Source organism: Triturus cristatus, chromosome 12, assembly GCF_964204655.1.
Source record: "Triturus cristatus chromosome 12, aTriCri1.1, whole genome shotgun sequence".
In the NCBI taxonomy this organism is placed as follows: Eukaryota; Metazoa; Chordata; class Amphibia; order Caudata; family Salamandridae; genus Triturus; species Triturus cristatus.
The window spans coordinates 390,825,813-390,847,806 of record NC_140595.1 but is presented as its reverse complement, the minus strand read 5'-3'; positions in this window follow the sequence as shown (position 1 = coordinate 390,847,806).

The window sequence follows — 21,994 nt, the reverse complement described above, 5'->3', positions numbered from 1 at the left end:
TTGGCACTTCCATGCGATGCGTGACGATCCAGTCCATTGAGTCTTTTCTTCTCCAACCAGGCCTGCGTCAGAATCAGTGCGGTGATCTCGGATGTCAGAAATTGGAGCAGAGGATTAGTCGCATGGCAGACACTTCAGCCGTGAGCACGTGCTGCGTCAGTTCTTCGGTGGCAGCGATGCAGCTGAAGTTTTCTCTCGCTCCACTGTGATGCATTGGAAACATTCGATGCATTGTTTTTCACAATTCTTGCAGTTTCCAGTACCAGAAAAACCTCCAGAGGCCCAGAGCACTGACAGGCACTTCACAGCAGGTTAGAACTCCCAATAGAGGTGCTCAGGGGAGACTGGGGGTGAAGTCTTTGTGTCCCTTTTCTCACACACAAGAAGGGGGAGAGGCACAACACAACCACTACTCCAGGCCTCCCCAATCACAACTGTAACACACACAGAGAGGAGTAGTGTGTATGAATCTCTTCAAGAGAGGTGGCACTTGCTTAGTGAAAAAATACTGCCCTCACTCACAAAATTGTGACATGCTTCATCATCGGGCTTGCTTCAACACACCCCAGTGCAGAACAATGCCTGGGGTGGAGCAAAAGGGAGGGGAAGACAATACAAACATATAAAAATAATAATATAGGTAATGGATCCTGGGATCAGCAAAAGAAAAAGTGCAGTGAAGATTAAAACAAATTCAGTGGTATCTTTTATAAATGAGTTATTCCTAGATCCACTGAGTAGGATTAAAATAGTGAAGGATGGTGGTGACAGGAAAGTATTAGGAGTTCCTTTACCCCTCATTACTGCCAAGTTGTCGACATGTTTCAGCTGCTTGACTCGTGCCTATAATTACAGGTCACCACAGCATTCATCAGGACCTTTCAGATCCCAGTATCTTAAAATCCCTCAATACACCGAGTTTTGGAGACCCCAGAACCAGTTGTTCGCAGAGAGAGGGACCCATTCAGTAGCTCACTCCAGTTAATCTGTGGGTAGAGAAAAGATGGAAAAAGGGTGGGGTGAGTCATACCTGGGTATCAGTTGTAAAGTACAACCAGTTTTACTCCATCCAACAAACCACCACTCTTTTTATTGAATGTATCTGGTTCATACATCCGAGGAGGCATGTACCACCTCTGTATGCATACAAAACAGCATGCAAATATTATGCCTTATCTTATGGTGTCCCTAGTCAGACCTATCACACATGCTCATCCATATATTATGGTCCAAAGGAACCGAACTTTGCTGGAGCAAATGTCCCTCATGCTCTTGTTTCCCTTCTCCATCCAAGGAAATGAAAGACTCAACTCATCGAGTTTTACATTAGCCATGCTTAAACTGGCGAGTAAGAGGAGGAGACTCCCTGTAGTCACACTCTGGGGAGAATAAAAACATGAAGGAGACACAGTTTAAAGATTGATTGCAATGCACTCTAAACTATGTCTGAGCTGTCCACACTTTCATCTACCCATATGTGTTTCTTATGCACTGATTTAGGGTTTTGTGCACTGTAGAGATTCATACACACTACTCCTCTCTTAGTGTGTTATAGTTGTCTTTGTGACTCTGACACTAAAGAACAGGAGGCAAGCTCAATTCAAACCCTTGGACATCTCCCTCAAGCAAGAAACACATCAAACAGCAAAGTATTTTCTTCTTTCCTTGGCAGCAAGCACCCACTGCAGGCAAACCCCAGTCAGCAAAGGGCACAGGGGCAGTATTCCTCCTCAGCTTCCCTGGCTCTTCTCCTTGGCAAAGGTGTCTCTTGATTCCTAGAAGTGATCTAAAAGTCTGGGGTCTGGGCCCCTCTTTCTATACAGCAAATCACTTTGTCCTCTAGTGCAGATAAGCTCTTTGCCCAGCCAAAACCAATTCTGTCCTCTCTGGTGCAGCTTCCTGGCAGGAGGTGGTGACAGCATTGTGGAAGGCAGACCAGGCCTATTCAGGTGAAAGGAGACCTCCTCTCTAAATGCAGCACACGGTAAACAACATTTACCACAAAACCTTTTCCCCACAGGGAATCACAACGCGGTTGTTACAACGACCGCGTTGTGATTCCGCATACCATTACTCCGCAAGTCGGAGCAATGACTTGCGGAGGGGGAGGAAGGTGTCGGATTTAAAATCCAACACCTTCCCTAGTGTCCGTACAGACTGGAGTTGGAATAGCAAATTATATTATTCCAACATCCAGCGCCCCCCTCCGCAAGTCGTTGTTCCGACTTGCGGAGTAATGGTATGTGGAATCACAACGCGGTCACTGTAACAACCGCGTTGTGAATCCCTGCATGGGAAAAAGACTGCGGGATGACGACATACATTCGCAGCACACGTCCATTCAGCCCAGCCCTGACTCATACAGACTCTCTGGAGCCACTGAACCTCCCCAGCCCTTGTCACCCCTAAGCCAGACAGTCAATACACAACCTAGCAGAGGCACACTGGATGGTTAGGCAAGAAAATACCTACTTTCACTTTAGTGGAATTTTGCATCTTAACATTCTGAGTTCAGGTATATCTTGTTCTCATGGGCAGTTATGCTTATAAGATGTTATAAGCAATCTCCCCATTCTATCCTACGGGCACAGATAGCCTTACAATAGTGAACAACAAAATTGGCACTATTTCACTAGCAGGACATACCACACACATCAGGGCATGTCCTGCCTTTCACATACACTGCACTCTGCCCACAGAGGTACCTTGGGCCTACCTTAGGGGTGACTAACATGTAAAAAAGGGAAGATTAGGACCTGGCATGTGGGTGCACTTGCCAATTCGACATGGCAGCACTAAACTGCGCACAGACACTGTGGTGGCAGGTCTGAGGTACATTTTCAGGCTGTTTGTGAGGGTGGCACAAGTAGTGCTGCAGACCCATTAGCAGCTTTGATTTACAGGCCCTGGGCACACACAGTGCACTGTACTAAGGACTTACCAGTAAATCAAATAAGCCAATCATGGAAACACCAATCCATAACAACAATTTACAAAGGGAGCGCGTGCACTTTGGCACTGAACAGCAGTTGCAAAGTGCCCCAAGTATCTAGACCAGCAAAACAAAGTCCAACAAACAGAAAAAACACAGAGGCAAAGGCAAAAAAATAGGGGAAACCCACGTCAATGAGGCCAGGTCTAACATGTGTCCCTCCAGCTGAAATGTGGGGAGAACTACCCAACCTCATGGGAGTTCTCTGCACAAAGGTGGAAAAATCTGGTCAGACCATCAGCATTGGCGTGTTCTGTACCAGGGTGGTGTTCCACCATGAAGTTCATCCCCTGTAGGGAACTGGCCCACCTCAACAACTTTGGGTTCTCACCCCTCATTTGCATCAACCATCTGAGGCGCCTGTGGTCAGTCTGCACCCACAAGTGAGTCCTAAACAAGTAGGGGCTCACCTACTTCAGTGCCCAGACCACACCAAAAGCCTCACGCTCAATCACACTTAACCTCTGTACCAGTGGAAGTAACCTCCTACTAATGAAAGCAACAGGTTGGTCCAGGCCCTCCTCATTTAGGTGTGAGACCACAGCCCCCGCACCATGCTCTGAAGTATCTGTCTGCACCACGAATTCCTGTGAGAAGTTGGGTGCCTTGAGCACGGGGGCCATGCACATGGCAGATTTCAGGGCATCAAAAGCTTTTTGGCAGGCGTCAGTCCAGTTCACTTTACTGGGCTGCTTCCTGGAAGTCAGCTCTCTCACGGGGGCAACAATAGAGCCATAACCCTTGACGTTATCTCCTGTAATACCCAGTGAGTCCTAAGAAGGCTCTCACCTTTGTCTGGGCCTTGGGGGGTTCCCAAGCCAGAATGGTATCAATCTTGGGCTGTAGGGGTGCCAACTGGCCACTCCCTACCAGGAGTCCCAAGTAGACCATGGAACCCTGCCTGGTCTGGCACTTGCTAGCCTTGATTGTGAGGCCTTCCCTCTGCAGAGACTTCAACACTTCCCAGAGGTGGTGAAGATGCTCCTCCCAAGTGGCACTGAACACTGCGATGCCATCCAGGTAGGCGGCACTGAAATTCTCCAGCCCAGCCAACACCTGGTTGACCAACCTTTGAAAGGTGGCAGGGCCATTCTTCAACCCAAAGGGCATCACCCGGAATTGGTAGTGCCCATCTGGCATTAAAAATGCTGACCTCTCCTTTGCCCCATCAGTTAAGGCAATCTGCCAGTACCCATATGTAAAGTCAAACATACTAAGGTACTTGGCAGCTCCCAACCGATTGATGAGCTCATCAGCTCCGGGGATGGGGTGTGCATCAGTCCTGGTGACTGAATTGAGCCCTCAGCAGTCCACACAGAACCGAAGTTCTGATGTGGCACCCGGTGCGGCAGCCTTTGGGACCACGACCACTGGGCTAGCCTAAGGGCTGTTTGAGGGCTCAATCACCCCTAGCGCTAAGATCTTGCAAACCTCCTCCTTGATGCAAGCCTTGACCCTGTCAGTCACCCTGTAAATTCTGTCCTTCACAGGAGGACTGTGCCCAGTGTCAACATCATGGACGCACCACGGAGTGACATCAAGGGTCAAGGAGAACAGAGCAGAAAACTGTCCCAACAGTTGGCAGCAGTCACTCTGCTGTTCAGGAGTCAGGGCAGATGAGAGTGTTACACCGTCCACTGACCCATCATGTTTGGTCAGGAAGAGGCTCAGTCTCCTCCCCTGTTCCAGCATCTGTCGCTAGGAGCATGCCCACTTCAGACCGCTCCAAGTGTGGCTTAAGGTGGTTCACATGCAGGACCTGCAAGTCCACCAGGTAGGTGACTTTGCTCTTGCTCTCCACCACCTTAAATGGCCCAGTCCACTTATCTTGGAGTGGCCAAGGCTCCACTGGGGCCATGACCCACACTTTCTGGCCAGGCTGAAATTTGATCAGAGTGTCATTCTGATCATACCACCATTTAATTTCTTCCTGGCTGGCTTCCAGATTCGCCTGAGCGAGTTGCCTGAAGCGCTTAGTCTGGTTCCTGAAGGCCAGCATGTATATATATAGATACTAGTGAGGTTTCCTGGGAGCTTTCTCCCAGCCTTCTTTGACCAGACTTAGAGGTCCTTTTACAGGATGCCGATGCAGTAGCTAAAAGGGACTGAACCCTAAGGACATCTGTTGTACCTCTCTGTGAGCAAACAAAAGACATGGTAAGAGGACGTCCCACTTATGCCTCATAGGCTCACCAAGACTCATAATCATGCCCTTCAGGGTCTGGTTGAATCTCTCAACCAGCCCATTACCTTGGGGATGGTAAGGAGTGGTGAACTTGTAGGTAACACCGGACTCCCAGCCACAGGGACGTCATATACTTAGATATGAAGTTGGTTCCCTGGTTGGACACCAGCTCTCTGGGGAACCCCAAACAGGTGAAAATCCCCATCAACGCACGACCCACCACGGGGCCGTCACAGTCCGGAGTGGGATGGGTTTGGTATTTTCAATATCCAAGGGCCCAACCTTTTTTAGACAAAGGGGGAAACAGGGGGAGGGGGAGGGGCTTCCTAGGAGAACGGAGAAGACAGAATCAGAATCAGGAACAAGGCTACTTCCGGACGAGACAGAGGGTGAACAGACAATAGTTCAAGACTCTAATCATATCAACTGTGTGAATAACAAACTGATCCTAATCTATAATTTGTCTAAACATACCTTGACTAGTACTGAACTGAATTTATTATAAAAAGGACTATCATTTGTCCCGGTGGCCATACAGAATCCGGTTGATACTAAGTAGGAAGTACTGCAGTTTCTCCGTAAAATTAGATTAAAGGTATTTTTGTAGAACGTTGATGAGACCACAGAGAGTAATGTCAGTGGCCTTCAAAAACAAATCAGATTTTTGCTCTGAAAGTGTGGCCATGCCCAGTGAAGTCCTGATGTTTAAAGACCAAATATTTAAAGAAATTGACATCCTTAATGACAAGAAAATCTTCTTTAATGCTATCTGTTCGAGAGAGTAACTGACTGCCTGGAAAGATTTAGTGTATAAACCTTCAACAGTGATTAAACCTGCTGATAAGGGTGGTGGGATTGTACTGTGGGATAGCAATGAGTACGACAAGAAAATAATGAGGCAGTTTAATAACCGAGAACATTAGTGCCCTATCTTAGACAATCCCACACTGCGCTTACGAGCCCAAATTTTACATTTGACCAGTCAGCGTTGGAAGATGGGTATATTTGTAAAAAAGAATATGAATATTTGAACACCACTACTCAGAAAACACCCAATATATACATCCTACTAAAAATCCATAAAAATAGTGAGCAACCACCTTGAAGGCTGATCATATCCGCATGTGGTTCACTTTTGGAACCCGTGGCCAAATATATTGATTTTTTCTTAAAACCTTTCGTCATTGAAACTAAAGCATAAATTAGAGACATGATGGACCTGATAGCTAAAGTGGAAAATTCACCATTCGACAGCGATAAACAACTGTTGGTCTCTTTTGATATTGAAAGCCTCTATACAAACATACCACAGGAAGAAGCACTAGCAGTATTGGAGATGGTCTTAGACAAGAGAGAGCGGCCTCATCAAGTGCCAACTGAATTCATTGCCTCACTGGCTGCCTTATGCCTTAAGAATAACTTCTTTGAATTCAAGGATGACCTGTATTTACAGGTTAGAGGGGTGGCTATGGGGTGTTGCTTCGCCCCGGAAATAGCCAATCTTGTAATGGATTGTTTTGAGAACCAATATATCTTTAACAGATCGAACCCCTTTAAACCTTTAAATTGCATGCCCCACAGTGGTTGCGTTTATTGATGACATTGTGATGGTGTGGAATGGTGACCATGAGTCCTTAAAGAAATTTCATCACTGGTTGAACTCCAGAATGCAAGATTTGAAGTTCACAATGACATATAGTAAGTAGAAGATCACCTTCTTGGATGTACAGATCATTATTAGCGAAGGAAAATTGGAGATGAGTTTGTACACTAAGCCCACCGACCGTAACACGCTATTACATTTTACAAGCTGACATCCAAGAGGTTTGAAAGAGAAGTTGCCCTATGGGCAATTTCTCAGAATCAGGCGTAGTTGCACCAACAAGGCAGATTACTTTAGGAATGCAGAAATTCTGTTAAGCAAACGAATGGAGAGAGGCTACCTGAGGAAACTGATCAGATCAGCACTCAAATAGGCTTGGTTTACACCGAGAGAAGAGCTGTTGACTCTTAAATCCAAGCCGGACGTAAATCCAATGACTTGTGTGCTAACATATAACCCCAAGGCTAATAAAATCTAGAAACTATATTGCGGAATTGGCGGCTGGAGCGCCATTTAAATACTCCTAGGCCCCTATTTGCTTTTTGCAAAAGAAAGAATCTCCGCCAACATTTTGTGAAATCGACACGACCTTCGCAACCTAAAAGAAACATAATAGGACTTACGCCATTGGTAGGGCATTTTAGGTGTAATAACTGCACAGCATGCCCCCTGACCATTGACTCCAAATTTGTGATGCTGAACGATAAGAATCATTTTCAGCTGAATTTCTCTAATAGCAATACTAAAAATGTGGTTTATTGCCTGACATGCCCATGTGGTAAAACTTACGTAGGGCAGACAACGCAACCAGTAAAAATGCGTGTGTTGCAACATAAATCAAGGATACGGTGTAAGACTCAGGGTGTCCCCCTAGTCCAACACTATCTACAGTGCAACCATGACGAGAACGACATCCGTTGGTTGGTATTGATGGTGGTTAAATCAAGCAACAAGGCGAGGATACAAACCATATTAAATGGACTTGAAGCTAGCATGATAGAAAAATATAGAACAGCGGTGCAGGGCCTCAATGACCGTGATGAAATTTGGGCTCTGATTGGAGAATATTCATTTTTAATTTTTAAATTCAATCTCTGGCAATTTTTGGAAAGTGTTTATTGGGCTGGTTAATAGAAGTGTTAACATCTGTTTATGAAACCATTGTAGTGTTATGATAGAAACTCAGACTTGAGTTGCAACATGACACATGTGATGACTGGTTTCTGATCATTTTGTTATGTGATATAGTGTCATATTGTTATTGTTGTCTTGTATGTACATTTTTAGTTTTGTAGTCGAAGGATGTGCTGAAAGTATAGTGGATATTTTAGTCCTAGTCATGGCCACAATATTCCATATGTGGTTTTCCCCCCATTTTCACCCCACAAGACTTTGTCTTGTCCGTAGTTTATGTCTTTATAGGGTACCGACCTCTTGTGTTATGCATACCCAGGCTTTAGGAATGGTGAGCCTTTATAGATAGTGACCAGCAGTCTGGTCCCTTTTTCTCTTCTTCCTTTTTTTGTCGTATAAGTGGTGTCTGATAAAAAATATTTGAGGCAGACCGATACTGCGCGCCACACACACACGACCCTAAATAATGAATATGATCTAATAGGTATTGGCACCATTAAGTATTTACACGTTGTCATGGTGCTGGCATCAGCACTCACATGGAGTATTTTTTCTCTTGCCACCGCCTGGGAAGTAGAACGAGAGTGGTTATGCAGGGAGAGTCTATTTGATTTCGCCACCCACGAGGGAGCCGCGTTAGTGTTCCTTGGGCACAGAGCTGATAGGAAGTGGCCAGACTGTGTGACCTAAAACCAGTAAGTGATTTTTGAGACGAGGTGGATGCGTTGGGTCCAAAGCATTGTTTATTTAAAGCCCACTGATGGGGGTGGGTTTGTTTGTTTATCCGCAGTGCGATGCCCATTGGAATTCGCTGAGAGGTTATAGTTTTCATCGCGTGGAGGAAATAATCCTACAAAACGTGGTGCCCAGCACATATTGAGATGGTTCGGGGGTTCTTAAACAACAAACGTATGCAAATTTGAATATGTATGCATGCTTCTGGTGCTTTTTTTCGTGACAATTTTATAGTTTTATTTACATTAAAAGTCAAATTTGGTGTTGCAGTGTACCGGATATCATCTTGTGGGATTCACATTCTCTTTAGAGGACTGTATTTAGCAAGGGGCCGTACCCCGGAGACATAACGCCTTTAGGAGGAACAGTGAGTGTATTTTAAATTATTTGTGCCTTTTCCTGGACTCTGAAGGAAGCACAATTTTCTGTGTGATAGTAGTAGTTATTTGCATCATGGATTTCATGGCAGATAGGTGGCTGTCTCTATGCACACTATAGGGGCTTGGCCTCCCGGCACATCAAAATATAGGGGTCACTGTTCATTCCTTTGCACTATGTGGGCACTTTTGCATGCCCGGGTAAACTGTGCACAGACACTGCAGTGGTAGGTTTGAGTTGCGAATCCAGGCTGCTTGTGTGGGTGGCACAATCAGTGCTGCAGACCCACTAGCAGCATTTGATTTACAGACCCTGTGCACACACAGTACACTATACTAGGGACTTACCAGTAAATCAAATAAGCCAATCATGGAAACACAAATCCATAACAACAATTTACAAATGGAGAACTTGCACTTTGGCACTGAATAACAGTGGCAAAGTGCCTAAAGCATCTAGACCAGCAAAACGAAGTCCAACACACAGAAAAAACACAGGAGGCAAAGGCAAAAATCTAGGGAAAACCCATGCCAATGATGCCAGGTCTAACATCAGTGAACATCAAAGAAAGTAGGCTACGCAACCTCTCATGTAGAAAAGTATAAGGAACTAAAAGATGGGTCACCAGACAGAGAGTCGGGAAAGGAAATCCTACTCTACTCTAGAAACACACACTAATATAGACACACAATATCTAGATGGCAAAAATGTTCTCCTGTCTCATCTATGTAGGCCAATGGGATTGCAGTAAACTCCTGGGAATAACTAAATGCCCTGTTTTCTCATGTCCACACAATGGTTCAGAGAAAATAGACCAGGAAATGTTACATCATTCACATTCTGTGATTCAGACTGTTCTTCTCTTGAATGATCCTTTCTGCCTTCTCGCCTGCAGGTGAGAACCTCACTATTAGTTGGCTAATACAAAACAAATTCCTGTTCACTAACTAAGAGAACGTTTCTGGAAAGTTACAAAATCTGCTGTAAAAGATAAAATATTGTATGCAAATAACAATACAAAGTGAAAAGCAGTCCTTTCAGTATTAATGCAAAATTTTCAGTTAACAGGGCAAGGGCAGTTTGGTTAACTTAAATCAACACTTTTATTTACTTGCAGGCTTATAACATTTAAGTATGGTTTACTACTACAATTTCACATTTGGCATACATGCAATGTAAAGATCGACTTTTGCAAATTTTTAATAAAAGCGTTTTTGTTGGAAAATGAAAATTCACTGTAGCAAATGCAAGAAGGAAGGGTGAGACTATGGTGCAAATATGTTTCATATATCTTATCTACTTGGCACATGGTATGTTAAAAATGGTCACTTACTGTGTACTTGTCTTAAATACTTAAATCTGTCCATGTGTTTGTAGCCGATTAAGCTATAATTGCACCTGTTTTTGCGCATTTGATAACCATTTTTGAATTAACCTAAATCATTTTGGCAACTGTCAAGAAAAGAACAATAATTTATTATGAATGTCTTTTCCAATCAAAGGAAAAACAGCTACGTAGATTATAGCCTATTACACCAGCAAGTGTAGTTTACGGTGGTGTGGTCAAAGTGTAATCTGCTTGACGGTTTCCATTACCAGGGGGCAAGTCCACCCCCTCAGCCACCGCTTAACATTTACATCCGCTCCTTTGGAAATGATCCCTAAGCTCGGCGGGCTCTAATTGATCGCCTATGGATGCATCAGAAGGGATGGTGATTCCAATTCTCGGCATTTGTTTAACAACACAACCGAAAGTTCTCCATCGGAGGATGTCACTTTTGTGTAGCATAAAGATGATGACATCTCGATCCATTTTTTTAAACCCTCAGGCAACTAGACCTTTTGCCTTTTGCCTCTACTTCATTTGAGCTGAATATGAGCATCTTTGAAATTTTTTCACAGTCAGTATTCGGTATAATGACTGTGAATCTTAGATGTGGCTAATTTGAAACATAAGCAACAGAAATGTTGTGCCATGCGGTGATCAATAATGGGGTTCGAAATATGAAATATATTTAGACAAATGCTGCAGAAAATCGTCCACAGCTAGCCTAAGCATATGTTTTTGCTTCAAAGAGGTGCCACTGAAATTTACAATTTAATTTAGAGACGACAGTGAGGGGAAAGTCTTGACTCGCTGGCATTGATGCACAACTCCAAACTTACTTGGCAACAAACAAACCAAAACGTATGCACTGTGACTCTCCAGCGATGGTTAAACATTGCACTTACTATGCATAGATAATTTTTTTAATGCTAATACATTTAGGGCTGTTTGACGAACATGAATTACATTTTGCAACACATTAATTAAAATGGCTAAGATTGTGCATGCCAAATAATGAATTTCAATTTTTTAGTTTTTTGTCCTCTGAATCACAACTAATATTGAACTGATGTTTTTTCATTGTAACGTCTGTATATATATTTATATATATATATATATTTATGTATGATGTTAATGATTTTGTAAAGCGGACTTATACCACAGTAGGCGTCTTGGCGCAAGTGACATAGGGCCAGATGTGCAAACGTTTTCTGTGGTCGCAGAGGGGCATTTTGCCCTTTTGAGACTGCAAAAAAGACAGTAGCCAAATGTACCAACCCTATTTTGAGAGTTGCTAATTTAATTGGGACTCGCAAAATAGGGTTAGAGACTTGCTATTAGGAAGGGGTGTTCCAAGGGCGTCCCCTCCTAATAGCGACTCTGAACCCTATGTAAGAATGTTTTGCAATGACATTTGCGGTCACAAAAAAATCGCAGTTTACCACCCTCTTCAAGAGGGTGGTAAACCATTTGCAAGCGGGAAGAGGACCCCAGCAGGCCACCATCCATGGCAGTGCCAGCCATTCCCAATGGGGTCAAAAATTGCCACAGCCTCATTAATATGCATGAGGCATGCAATTTGCGACCCCATTGGGAATCTCAAACAGTGTCTCTGACACTGTAGTACATTGATGTTTGCAACTTGCAAATCGCTGGGGACTTGTACTTTGTTGGTAGTACTAGACCATAAAGTATGGAGGGGGAGAGTACCTTAAAGATTTCATGCAAGAAAAATGGACCATCTTGATGTAGTCCCTTATTAACCTAACAAAGCGCGTTGAACTGAATGGGAGGCCAATGAAGTTCCTTATGGAGTTGGAAACTGAACAGAATTTTGGTAAATTCAGAAAAACTCTTGCTGCAGCGTTTTGAAGAGTTTGAAGTTTATTGAGAAGACACACTTGGCAGCCTACATATAGTGCATTGCAATAAACAATGTTTGAAATTACCAGGGCTATGATCAATGCTTTCCTATGCTCTAGTGGTAAAAATGGTTAAAAAAATGTCACTACTCTCAATATAAAGAAGCAGGAAGAGGTCACCTGATTTGAATGTTCAATGAAAGTTAATCTGTTGTCAAAAATGACACCCAGATTTCTTGCCTTCTGTACTGGGGTTTGTAACAAATCAAGATTCGATGGCCACCAGGTGGAGTGCCAGAAGTTATTGTTGTTACCAAACAGTAGCACCTTCATTTTATCGGAGTTAAGCTTGAGAGAGTTCAGTTGCATCCACTGCCCAATAGTGTTCATGCATGTGCTGAACTGTAGGGCTACTCTTTCTGGATTAGATGAAACAGCCACCACTATGTATCATCGACATATGAGCAGATCGATAAACCTTATGATTTGATCAACGGAATAAAAGGGGTGATGTAAGCATTAAAAAAAAATTGAATTAAAGAGGACCCGTGCCGTACCCCACAGGGAAGTTATAGATATATGCAAAAAAGAGGCAGAGAACTCTGGGTAGTTCCTAAGCTTAGGTGGAGAGACACTCCTGCCCTACAACACCAGTGACACTCTAAATTTGCTTCCTCAAATGTCTGCTTTTCTATTAAAGTCTTTAATCATAGGATTAGCACAGCGCCATCCGCGCCGAGCTGAAAAATGTCAACAACCCTTTACCACTCCAGGCACAGTATTGCAGCTGTGGATTGGTAAAACACCACCCAAGCCAACATGGAATGAACAGAAGGAACCATTCCAGGAGGGCTTTGAATAGAGTCTCTGGGGCTGAAAAACGGCTCAGGGAGAGGGGCCACGCAGCACCCCTCCCCCATTACGTTTTGGTCTGGCCCGGTGGCCCTGATGCTCATTTCACAGAAATTAAACTTCAAAGGGAATCACTTACAAATATAAATCTAGCAGGTGCCCCAGTTGAAGCTTAACATCTGTAAAGGACAAATGATCCTAACTTCCTGGGCTTGGTGAACGCTAAGCAAGTGTGTTTTGTCAGAAATCCCACATTGAAAGGCGATCTGAAATCCTTCATGGAGGTGAATGCATCTTGAATGCATCTTTGATCTATTGGAGCTCAATCTGTAGTGGCTGTGCAGTGGGTTATTTATTGGCATCTCCTGGTGAGAGCAGAGTCCATGGTTCTCCCTTTAAATAATTATGAGTTTGAAAATGTTCAAATCACCTGGAAACCTCACACATTTGGCCCCGCCCTGCCCATCTTAGTGGTATACAAAGATCTTCCTGCATTTTGCCAAGATGATGGACACTTACCATAAGATTCCCCAGCATATTTCCCGCCAATTTTTGGTGATGCCTTCTTGTTGCCGAAGAATGTGAGGACATCTCCACCAAACAAAGAAGCATTTACTTCATATAGTTAAGAGGAAGTACCCTTGTTTGGTAGAGATTTACCTCTTTGCAGTCTTGTTGTCTTCTCTGTAGGAAGATTCATGCTACCACAGATTTTGGGATAAAGACACGTGAGGAGTAATCACATTGCCAAAACACACACAGGCTCACTGGAGACTTTTCCTCATGGTCCATTTTGCAGATGTAGTGTAGAATACGCACAAGACCTTTCCACAAAGAGTTGGCATTTACGCATTAACCAAAAGAAAGGACTCCAGTTGGGTAGATATTTTGTGAAAACCAGTAGACTCTTGCTGGATAAAGGGGCGGGTGAGGTTCTGTTCTGGCCCAGTCATTCACACAACTACTAACACCCCAAACAGACATCCAGACACCCACTCACTCACCCACACAGTTACTCTCGGACCCATACAGCCATTCCCACACTCACTCACCCCCTCACACAACCATTCAAGCACCCTCAAAACTACTTATCCCCACTCATATCCCATACAGACACTCATACTTCCACTCATATACCCAGTCATTCAAATACCTACTCACACACCCGTACAGTCACTCACACACCCACAAAAATACTCATACCCACTCATTCTCCCATATAGACACTCACACACCCACTCACAGACCCATACAGCCAATCGCACACCCAGTACCCAGCACATACAGCTACTCACACACCCACTCGCAGACCAATACAGCCAGTCACACTTCCACTCACAGACCCATACAGCCACTCATACACACCCACACACCCATACAGACACTCACACACCCACAATACCACTCACACACCGATTTGCAGATACATACATCCACTCACACATCCACTCACCGACCTATACAGCCACTCACACACCCACAGTCAAAGGTTACAGGTTACAGTTAGGAAATACATTTAAAACAGACTTAGAAATTCACTAAAAACAAAGGTTACAGGAATGTTAGAGTTGGCAAAGAAATGTTGAAACCTTAGAAATTCACATAAAAAACACAGGGACATTATAGTTAGGCTCAGAATTAACTTATACAAAACCAATAAAATGCAGCAGTTATAGTGACTTGGGCTAACTATAACTTATGCCCCTGCAATGCACTGCTTATAACCTCACATATTACATCACACATGATATCACTGATGCCATCTCAAATGACATCACTAGTGACATCGCTGATAACATCATCCAGTGATTGTGAGTGTTTTCTCAATGTTTATGAGTGTTAAACATATATACTAAGGTACTAAAAAAGTTAAATTAGCATACTTTCTGTCCTAATGATGAATGATACTATTTCTGACATATATTATGTGAGTGGCTGTGTGGCTGTGTGTATCCATGTGTAAGTGGGTGTCTAAGTGGCTGTATGGGTGTGTGAGAGGGTGTGTAAATGGTTCTATTAGTGAATATGTGTATGTGAGTAGCTGTATGGGTGAATAAGTGGGTGTTTGAATAGCTGTATTGGGGATGGAATGGCTGTGTGACCGGCTGTATTAGTTAGTGAATGGGCATGTGAATGGCTGTATGGGTGAGTGAGTGGTTGTTTGAGTCTGTGTATGTTTACCTAAGTGGGTGTCTGAGTGCCTGTGTTGGAGAGTGAGTGTCTGTGTGAGTGGCTATATGGGTGAGTGAGTGGATGTGTGGGCCCTTGTATAGATGTGTTAATGGGTATCTAAGTGGCTGTGTGGGTGTATGAGTGGTTGTATGGTTGAGTTAGTGGCTCTGTTGAGAGGCTGAAAGGGTAAATGTGTGGAGTGGTTGGTTATATGGGTGAATAAATGGGTGTTTGAGTAGCAGTATGGTTGAGTGAGGTGCTGTGTGAGTAGGTGTATGGGTAAGTGTGTGGCTGTGTGAGTGGCTGTATGGGTGAATGAGTGGGTGTGTGAGTGGCTCTATGGATGAGTGAGTGGGTGTGTGAGTTTATATATGGGTGAGTGGCTGTATGAATGGTTCTGTGGGTTTGTGAGTGAATGTGTGAGTGGTTATGTGGATGATGTCATCAGTGATGTTATTTGAGATGTCATCAGTGATGTCACTGACCATGTCATGAGTAATGTAATATGTGAAATCATACACAGTTCACTGTGGGAGTGTAAGCTATAGTTAACTAGGGAACTATAACTGCTGAATTTCACTGGTTTTGTATGAGTAGAATCTGAGCCAAACTATAACATCCCTGTAACCTTTGTTTTTTAAATGCAAAAAAAATCATATATATTTTATATAGCCACTCACATCTGGCTATATAAATGCATATAATATGTCCGTGTATATATTTATATATATAGACATATATATTTTTTTTTAATTTGCAACCATGCCATGCATAGTGTTGTCATCAATGATGTTGTGCATGCCAAGGGTGAGAAGATACCCTGTAGCTGTATTGATGGCATCAGTAATGCCAATGTTAAGGTGTTGTGGAATGTCACTGGGGATATTGTTGTCCTCTGAGATATCATCTAACATGTCATGGATGATGTGATGAGAATTCCATTTAGGTGTGAGTTATGATTGATTAGGTAACCATAACTTCACTTTAACAGTGGTATAGTGTATGAATTTCTAACATCTCTAAAGTTTTTAAAAAATACATTAAGATGTTAGATGCAAAAGAAACCTTAGCAGAATACCTATACAGAACTTATTATGCCGAAGTAAGATGTGGTCGAAAGAGAGATTTGACTAATCGCATGTACATCAAAAGAGGCCTTTTCCAGGGTTGCATCCCAGCTCCAACCCTATTTACACTATATCTCAGTGGACATATCAAAAAAAATTATGATTGCAATGGTGACCCTCCGAAACTTGTAAACCAAAGAACTCCTGCCCTACTCTTTGCCGGTGACAGGTTATTACTTTAAAAAACTCCAACAAGTCTGCAGAACCTCATGTATCGGTTCTCAATCTCTTGAGAAGAGTATGGCTCAGAAATGAATGCCCCCAAAACCAAATTCATGACCTTTTATCCATGCAGGGCATTTAGAGGTAAAATTAAGTTAGATACCTCCCAACTAGAGCAGTCAAGGATTTCGATTTTTTGGGCAGTTAGAATTGTTCGCCCATAATCATGGACCCTCAAATAGCTAAAAGCCAGATGACATTGCAACATGCTGAGTTCACGATTGTAAAGAAGTTGAATTAATCTAACTTCTAACCAATCAAACCTGCATTAGACATTTACCACACTAGAGGGCTTGATGTGGCCCTGTATGGGGCAGAGCTATGGGGTGTGGAACAAACAAGGGATTTAGAGGAAAATGAGAATAAGTTCATGCGAGCTGCACTTAAGTTTCTACACAGTACTCCACTCATCCCACTGCATTTTGATTTGGGGGTTAAAAAACATGTAGCAGCCATCAAACTACTGATTTTCTGGCTAAGGGTATGGATAAGCAAATTCACAATTCCCCTGCGCCAAGTGCTCTTAGAGGTGCGAGATAGGAATAATTCTGGCTCATTACCATGGGTCAGACACATAAAGCATTGGATGTACTAGCTAGGGCTACGTTCAGCTTGGGATAATCCTGAGCGGACCAACAAAAAAATAATAGCCCAACTTAAGTCAAGATATTGGAGGTACATAGAAGAGAGCTGGCAGACTAAATCTGATCGTTCGCTGACTTCTGAATTTCGAATGTAATATGGTTCTTGAGTCATTTCTAGATCGAATTGAAGCACCCCACGTCAGATGCATCTTTTAAAAAATTCAGATAATGTATCCTGCCTCTGAATAATTTCAGAAGTAGATGGTGAGAGTGTTCTATTACTTCCATCTGCCCTGTGTGTAAAGCAAACACCGAGTCAGATGCGCACTTCTTGCTCTTTTGCCCTGCTTACTTAAAATTGAGAAAGACTTGAATCATTCCAGTTTACCGTATTCTGTCTATTTACCATCTAAAGGATGCAATTCGAATACTAAGATCAGAAACTACAGAATGAGTTGTTTACTCAGTATCCAGAAACCTATAGTTTGCATTGTGCAGTAGATGTAAAATATTACAAACATGATCTATTATAACTGTAATGAGCACTTCCAAGGGGATTGTATTTTATTGTAAGATAAGATATGGAATAATTATATGTTTTATCTTTTTATCTGTTTTTGATCTTTTATCGTTTTATAGTCTATGTGAATTATGATGTACGTATTTATGATTTTTATCCTTTTAATGGCGATTATACCCGGAATAAATAAATAAATAAATAAACCAACCTTAACATACCATTAGCAAATGCATACATCAAAATTATCATAGAGTGAGTTCAGGTTTGCGTAGACTGCTAGCCAAAGACAATATAAATGTCAATCATCCCAAAAAATTAACAGTGCTTACCAAAGTCAATGTAAAAATCAATTATCTCAAGAAAGTAACACATTCATACTTTATTTCGGATTCATATCTTCAGACAGTGTCCAAATGAGACGTGAAAGAAATAAGCTCAACTTTTTGTTTGACAAGTCTGTTTTCCCACTCACTAATTCATTTGTATGCAAGTTTTCGGGAAAGGATTTTGCACCTTCAGTGTTGAAATAAGGCTTGGAGGAAACAGGTTCAACATAATGTTAAGCCAGCTGCGGCCTCCGTCTCTCAAATTACCATCTAGACATATAGGCCCTCGTGTATCATTCCATTTTACAGCCAGTAAGGCTCTGATTCGTAAAATCAGAGCCTTTCCGACAGTAAGATGGCATTTTATTATTCACCAATCCCAATCAGGAATTCTGAAATATGTTACAAAATATTACTGAATCACTAATTGGATTTGGGAATGGATACTGAATTGGTATTTGGAAGAGGCATGTTAAGGGTGTCCCCTCCAAAATCCCAATTACTTTAGAAATATAGAGATGTGTTCCGACCGAAATCCGGTTGTGAAACATTCATATTTTACCACCCTCTGAAAGGAGTGGGTACGCCATTTGCAAATGGGAAGGGGTGCCTATTCGACTTCTTTCCCTTTGTGAATATTCATAAAAACGTTTTTTATGAGCAGGCAGTGGTTCATTAGACCTACTGCCTGCTCATAAAAAAGGTTCAAATGAATCCTGTTTTCCTCTAAGGGAAATGGGATGCATTTACAAAATACAAGATTGCTTTATTTAAAAGCAATCACTGACATGGTGGTCTGCTGACCCCAGCAGGTCACCATGGCTTTCATTGCAGCCAATCGTAGTGGGTCTCAAGGTATGACCTACGTCATGCATATTAATGAGCTAGGTAGAATTGCAACTCCCTACCAATCAGTATTTTGAGAACCAACCTATTAACGCATAGGTCAGATCTCAAAATACCAATGGATTCGTTAGTATTGTGACCACTTCTAACAAACCCATTTTGTCCCTCTTATTTAAGTAGTTGCAAATTGTGAATCATTGTTTGTAGCAATTTACAGTTCCTTAATTGTATTTGTTGTACATGAGGCCCTTTTTTTGCTTTAAGGTATGACAAGTAAAGAAGTCATACAAATCTGTTATAATTATTCTGTGGTGTTTTTATAGAAGATTTTGATTTCTTAATTGATTTTCAGTCATTTGGTGCCATTACTATATTGGGCTTAAATTCATGCTTCTCTTATCATGCAAATATGTTCTTTAACATGAGCATTTTGTTAATCCTCTCCATCACTCACAGCCAGTGCTTTCTACTGAATCGTCATTAATATATCACATTGTTTTCTGAGGCAACATTTTCCCTCCTGCTTCGTCACCATGTCTACACATATGATTTCATTGTCTTTCAGGTGCTTGCACATCCCATACGCTATTGCATCTTTTCATTCATGTACCCAACGTATTTTTCAGAGGGTTGCATTCTATCATAGATTATCACACACCACACCCCCTCTGTTATCTCAGGGAATTTTCAATTAGCCAGGATAACTAGCTAAATCGTTTCAAATGGATTAATCAATCATAGCCATCTTCGGACCTATTACAATCCTTCTTGAAGATTATCATGAACAGTTATTGCTATGCAGTTACATGAAACAATACATTTAAAAAATAACTGATTTGCTCTTTCCAGATCAGGTTTTGTCCTCTCTGCGGTGTAGACCCAACCACTCTTCGGGTTGAGGTGGAGGACCTTTAAGGGATGAATGAACTAGGCTTCAATAATTGTTTATCATTCAGAAATTTGAGTCTGACAAAGACGGCCTTGGAAAGCGACTCCATCTTCTTTGTTCACTTGGGTGTAGTAGATAAGAAAGTGAAGATATTATCCATTTTCGACATGGATTCCTACAACTAGATTCCTCTATGAAATAACAACCCTTTCCACCCCTATTTTGTGTGTTAAAAGCAGCATACTGCAGCAGTTGTCCGTACTTACCGTGGTATGCAAAGGATTATTTAGGCCACTCTGTCATCTTGACTCAGCAGGACTGAGCACTACATAGACGACTTGCAATTTTATCAAAAGTGCTTGTCTCCTCAGAAAATCTCTGGCTTGAAACATAAGATTGTTCTTAGAAATGGACTGCCTTATCCACTAAGTAGAGCCATTAGTAGCAGTAGTAGCGATGTAGCAATACCAACAGTAGTAGTGATAGTATTGTATTGTAGAATTTCACTAACACATTCTTACTTCTTGATGAGCCCCCAAAGTGTTTTTCCTAGCAGTTATTTGACTAGACGTTACTACTGTACCTCAAACATGGGAGAACGATGTTGGATAAGGTGCCATTCATTCATAAGCAGTGCATGATGGTGCTGAAAGCTATAGTTCATTGATTAAAATATAACTGCTATACTACGTATTTTTTAGGTCTTGCCTAGCGTTGCAGCGCGAATGCGCTGCCATCGCTTTGCAAGGCATGCAATATATACTGTAGTGTGGAAGCTTCGTGGAAGCTCTTCCCACTCTGTGCCCATTGACTTTTGTCTTAAATGCTGCCTTCCGATTGGTTTGAGGCTTGTTAGTCCCTCCTCATTCATCATTTGTATCCTTCCACGGCTATTAGCCCCTTCACTCCTAACACTATTTTCTTCCCTGTCTCCCCACCCCACCGCCCTCTTCCTCAGTCTGTAACTTCTCACCCTGCCCTGCCCCCCCCCCACTCCCGTTTGTGTTTTCTTGCCTGCCGGCACTTCCGCATTCATCTTTATTATTGCCACCTTGAAATATGCGAGTTCAAGATGCATGATGTACAAAAACTTCTCTTGTTTAATGAACTAGATTTTAATGTTACTCTAAATATAATAAGACTCTTGGGAACTTTCGGGGTATGCATGGCAACTGACACCTCTTAGTTCACAAATGGCATTGTTGTCGGGCGAGAGGAGCGGCAGTGTTTTAACTCAAGCTTAAAATGAGCACTTTTAATAACTTCCTCTCAATTCAGTGCTATAATCTTGTGTACTGAGGTGACGTGCTAAAGAATTGCACTTTTTTTAATTCTAAAGAGACATTATCGCACATTTACATCATGTGTACTGTATGATTAACATGCAAATCATTTTCACGGCTCGCCCACTGGCTTGTATACGCTTGGCTTGTCTCTGGCTGGCTATACCTGCTAATTACTATATTGGCTCGCGCACCTCTAACAAAGAGAGATGAATGGATACATGACAGTGAGCCCGGTAGATGGTAAAGAAATAGACTGGTGCAGACAAACAGACAAAGTCATTCTCCATTGCCTCACGTCAGAATCATCACTTTCAATAACCTGGAAATCTGCCAGCAACTCCTGCATGCCCCAACCTCATCCCCCTCACCTAATTTTAGCAGAAGCAGCAGATTCTGGGATGTGCCCTGCTGGTGCAGAGGAGCACGGCAGAGTCTGTGGAAGCGCTGGGATCCCTAGCCTCTCCGGGCGGGCACCTAAGCCTTCTGGGTGCCTTTACACTCAGGATAAATGAATACATTTTGTTCTGTACTTTTGTCGCCCCTCTGTGAGCACTGTCTGCTAGATGGAGCTCTGTGTTAATAAACACATTCAGAGAGGTGGTTGTGTACAAACGAACAACAGCCACAATACCGTACATTTTGAATGGGTAGTTAAATACCTGCTCATCGAGTACCTCATTGGCTGATCATTCCATGGCACCACCAAAATTACATTTGAACACATTTGCTCAACTGTGAAACACTCCCTTCTATGGGTCATTTAACAACTCTGGGCTTTGGGATTAGGTAACCTACAGTGGATGCTGTGTAAAAGAGTAAATTCAAAAATTAATGCAATGAAACTAAGCAACCAGTACTGTCTAAAACACTGAAAACTGACACGCATTCTGGCATTTTGTTTAGTTAATGTTGTTTTTCTCATAGATGCGAGTCAAGTACTCTTAATATCTTAAT